Source organism: Lontra canadensis, unplaced genomic scaffold (genome assembly GCF_010015895.1).
Source record: "Lontra canadensis isolate GAN:19392208 unplaced genomic scaffold, GSC_riverotter_1.0 scaffold317, whole genome shotgun sequence".
Taxonomy (NCBI): domain Eukaryota; kingdom Metazoa; phylum Chordata; class Mammalia; order Carnivora; family Mustelidae; genus Lontra; species Lontra canadensis.
The window spans coordinates 31,475-36,356 of record NW_022631311.1 but is presented as its reverse complement, the minus strand read 5'-3'; positions in this window follow the sequence as shown (position 1 = coordinate 36,356).

The window sequence follows — 4,882 nt, the reverse complement described above, 5'->3', positions numbered from 1 at the left end:
TTGACTCTTGGGCTCAAGTAAGGAGTCTGCCTGTCCCTTTGATCCTCCCCCTGCTCGTGCTCATGTGTGCACACTCTCTCCAATAAATAAATAAAATCTTTAAAAAATAAGGTAGAAGAATAATGAGTCAAGGTTGACAGGAGAGGAGGGAGTTGCAAGAAATGTTTGATGTTTGAGAGATGTCAGAGAGGCTAAGCTGTCTTGAAAAGCCGCTAAATATGGTATAATATGGGGGGTGTGCAAAATGGGTGAAGTTGATTAAAAGGTACAAACTTCCAGTTACAAGATAATAATGTTCTAGGGATATAATGTACAGCATGGTGACTACAATTAACGAAACCTTATGGTTTGAAAGTTGTTAAAAGAGTAGATCTTAAAATTTACTGCAAGAAAACCTTTATGGGTGGTGACAGATGTTAACTAAGCTTACTGTCGTGATCATTTAGTAATATATACATATATTGGTTGTATAGCTAGAAGGAATATAATGCCATATGTCAATTGTTGCTAAATTTAAAAAATACATACATATGTACTAAGTTTCGAAAATTAAATTCTTTGAGGTGCCTGAGTGGTTCAGTCAGTTAAGCAGCTGCCTTTGGTTCCGGTCATGATCCCAGGGTCCTGGACTGAGCTCTGCATCTGGCTCCCTGCTCAGTGGGAAACCTGTTTCTCTCTCTCCCACTCCCCCTGCTTGTGTTCCCTCTCTCACTGTGTCTCTCTCTGTCAAATGAATAAATAAAATCTTTTTTAAAAATTACCTTTTAAAAAATAAAAAATCTTATTTAGATTCTACATATATATTTTTAATTATTTTAAATATTTTATTTTATTTATTTGACACACAGAGAGATCACAAGTAGGTGGAGAGGCAGGCAGAGAGAGAGGCGGAAGCCGGCTTCCTGCTGAGCAGAGAGCCTGATGCGGGCGGGGCTCGATCCCAGGATCCTGAGATCATGACCTGAGCTGAAAGCAGAGGCTTAACCCACCGAGACCCCCAGGAGCCTATTTTTTAATTTTTAGTTTAAATTCAGTTTCAGGGTCACCTGGGTGATTCAGTCAGTTAAGCGTCCATCTTAGGCTCAGGTCCAGGACCCTGGGATGGTCCCACATTGGGCTCTCTGCTGGGAAGGGAGCCTACTTCTCCCTCTCCCTCTTCCTGCTGTTCCCCCTGCTTGTATCCTCTCTCTCTGTCAACCAAATAAATAAAATCTTTAAAAAATAAATTCAAGGGGCGCCTGGGTGGCTCAGTGGGTTAAAGCCTCTGCCTTCAGCTCAGGTTATGATCCCAGGGTCCTGGGATCAAGCCCCGCATCGGGCTCTGCTCAGCAGGGAGCCTGCTTCTCCCCGCCCCCACCCCGCCTGCCTCTCCACCTACTTGAGATCTCTGTCAAATAAATAAATAAAATCTTTAAAAAAAAATTCAATTTCGTTAACATATACTGTATTAATAGTTTCAGGGATAGAATTTAGTGCTATGTATATAGTTTAAAGAAGTAACAGAGAGTTTTATTTTATTGTCATTTTTAAAAGATTTATTTATTTATTTGAGAGAGAGAGAGAGAGAACGAGCACGAGCTGGAGGGGTGAAGGGAGAGGGAGAGAAAATCTCAAGCAGACTCCACACTGAGCACAGAGCCTGACACCAGGGTTTGATTTCAAGAACTTAAGATCACAACTTGAGCCAGAACCAAGAGTTGGATGTTAACTGGCTGTGCCACCCAGGTGCCCCCATTTTTATTCAAAATTGCTAATATTTACAATAGAATTTGCTGTCAAAATTTCTCCCTTTCAATTATTTATAATGGAAAATTTTAGATGCCAATCTAAAAATATGTAAATAGATTACATTGTTTTTCAAACATTTTTTTGGCACAGGCGGGGGAGGGGGGTAGGAATGTAAACAAAAATCTTTGAAACCACTGTCTAAAGGAAATCGGGGAAGATATCCCTTCTGATATAGGGATAAATTTTATCCCTAGAGGAAATACTGCCTTATCCTCTAAGACGCAAGGTGTAGTATTGTCTTGGACCAGGTCAGCTTTTAGCCTTTTTCCACTTAAATTTGGGAGGGAAAAATAAAGTGAATGATAGGTTTTGCCAAAGGTTGGGAATTGATTGGTGCTGTCTTTAGGATAGAAACCAAGGAAAGAAGGACTTGGATTCATTGCCATCCTTGGAGTTCAGGCTAAGAATGGAGCACATGGTACTTAGAGGATACGTAGACCAGAAAGCAGTGGAAACGTTCCAGGCGATGGGAAGAATCCGAAACATACTCTAAATCCACGGGAATTAGGGAATAAAACAGTGGAAGGATTCTATATAGTGCTTAGAGACTGATGTTTCTGAGTTTGATTTTTAGAAGTGGAATGTTTTGAGTCCTGACATGGTTTTATGTGTAGTGAAACGTGTTTTTTATTTAATAACTGACGGAGGAACAGGGATGAAGATCATGAGAGCTGCGGACTCTGTTGGCAGACTGGATCCAGTCCCTGACTACTTCAGCAACCAAAATGAATACAGTATGAGACTTATTTCTATAGAATTTTGGCTTGTCTGGAGCTCCTTGGGAATGGTTAATTGAATTATTTGGGATAGTTGGATTTTCTAGTTTAGAATTAATCCTTTTAGGCATCTAAATTGCTTATTAGAGGGGTGCCTGGGTGGCTCAGTCAGTTAAGCATTTGCCTTCAGCTCAGGTCATGATCCCAGGGTCCTCGGATCGAGCCCCACGTCGGGGAACCCTGCTTAGGGATTCTGGGGAGTCCGTTTGTCCCTCTGGCTCTACCTCTCCCCCTGCTCATGCTGTCTCTCTCTCTAACAAATAAAATCTTAAAATTTTAAAAAAAATTTTGAGAAAGAAGAGTGAGAGCGCCCACAAACGGGGAAGGGCAGGGGGAGAGGGAGAAGCAGACTCCTTGCTAAGTAGGGAGCCCAACGCAGGGCTCCATCCAAGGATCCTGGGATTGTGACCTGAGCCAAAGGCAGACGCTTAATGGACTGAGCCACCCAGGCCATTCTGTACTGTTTCTTGATGTCAGGAGTATTGCCACGAAGATCTATTCAAGTGAAATGACTTCAGGGACTCTAGGTGGGTAGTGCTTTTTGTGCTTTACAAATAACCCCAGAATGTTTTGCTTTTTGAGTTCTCACAGCTTCTTTTCATAGTTTTCCTTCTTCGTCCCTTGTTTTTAGGATGTCTATAAACTCCTCTGTCATCCAAGTACCTGCCCAGAAGAGGGTTAATATTCTGCTTCAGATTTGCTTTTACTATGGAAACAAGACTCCTTTGTTAGAACTGTACATACATTTTGTGTAATTACGGCCTACTAGAAGGGAGAGGAGACTTCGGAAGAGTAAAAGACCTAAGTTTTTCATTCTTGGATTTTGTGATGCATTATTTTGGCTTCCCGGTAGCCTCTTCTCTGCCCCCTGTGCATCCCTGTCCACAGTTCCTTCTTGTCTGTTTTTGGAAATCGAGGTAAATTCTAGATAGAAAGTATCTCCAGGCTACTATTCAAAACTACATTGTCTAGTAAGAAGCTATTTATTCATTTATTTAACATTTTATTTATTTCTTTGACAGAGGGAGAGAGAGCACAAGCAGGAGGAGCGGCAGGCAGAGGGAGAGGGAGAAGCAGTTAGAACGACAGGGAGAAGCAGGCTCCCCGCTGAGCAGAGAGTGAGATTTGGGGCTCTCCCAGGATCCTAGGATCTTGACCTGAGCCAAAGGCAGACCCTTAACCTGGATGCCACCCAGGCATCCCAGAATATGAAGCTATTAAATGGGAAAAATAAACTACAGTAGTTTAAAGGAAGAAGCAATTATAAAAAAGCTTAGAACTTTAAACCCTAGCAATTAGCAGCAGTGCTGTAAAGTGGTATAAACTGCTGTATATGACAAGATGTTAACGGCATCTTTTTTTAACCTAACAATTTTGCCTCTACATATTTCTGTCTATATGTAATATGTAACTAGGTTGATATATGTATAGGAATTTTTTACAGTAACATTTGCTTACACTAGTAGAAAAAATTGTCCACAACCTAAATGCTCATAAGTAGGGGAATGGTTAAATAAATTTTGTCATGTACTTTTCATGCAGCCATTTAAAGGAACGAAGTAGTGATGTACATACAAATCATGGTGGTAAAGAGTGATCCACACTGCCTAGGTTCAAACCCCTTCACCAGTTTCTAGTTTGTGGCATTTTGGATTTGTTCCTTCACTATTTGGTGTCATAAAAATCCCTACTTCATAAGATTGTTGTGAGGACTAAATGAGTTCCACCATGTAGAACACTTTAAACACTGCCCAGCACAATCAGTATTAACTATTATTATCACTACCCGTATGGAAAAACACCTGTGTGTATTGTTTGGTGAAAAGATAAAGTTACATATGTGTAGTAGGATTCCATTTTTGTTAAAACAAAATCTGTGTATACACACATATCCGTGATTTGCACATGTGTGGACTCTCAAATTTCTACATAGGATGAATTTATGAGATGCTAACTAATCTTGTCTGGAAGTTAATATTGCCTAATGAACTTTTTTATTTTTTCACTTATATTCTACTTTTAATTAATTTATTTTTTTTGTGCTGGCTTTAGAAGAATCTTTTTGAGGCTATGGAGAGTCGAAGTTTCCTTAAACCAATCCTTGGTGCAGCTACTTTATATATTCACAGTCAGGAAAGGCTGGAGGCACCAAATTGCTAATAGGATTGTTAATAGGATTATTTCCAGGGAGTTCAGATGAGGGGATGGTGGGCAGGGAGGTGGGGGATGACCTTTACTTTTACACACTTCTGTATGTAGTCTTTGCAGATAGTTTGTTAGGCACCGACTTTGTGTCGACATCAAACTAAAGAGCCAAA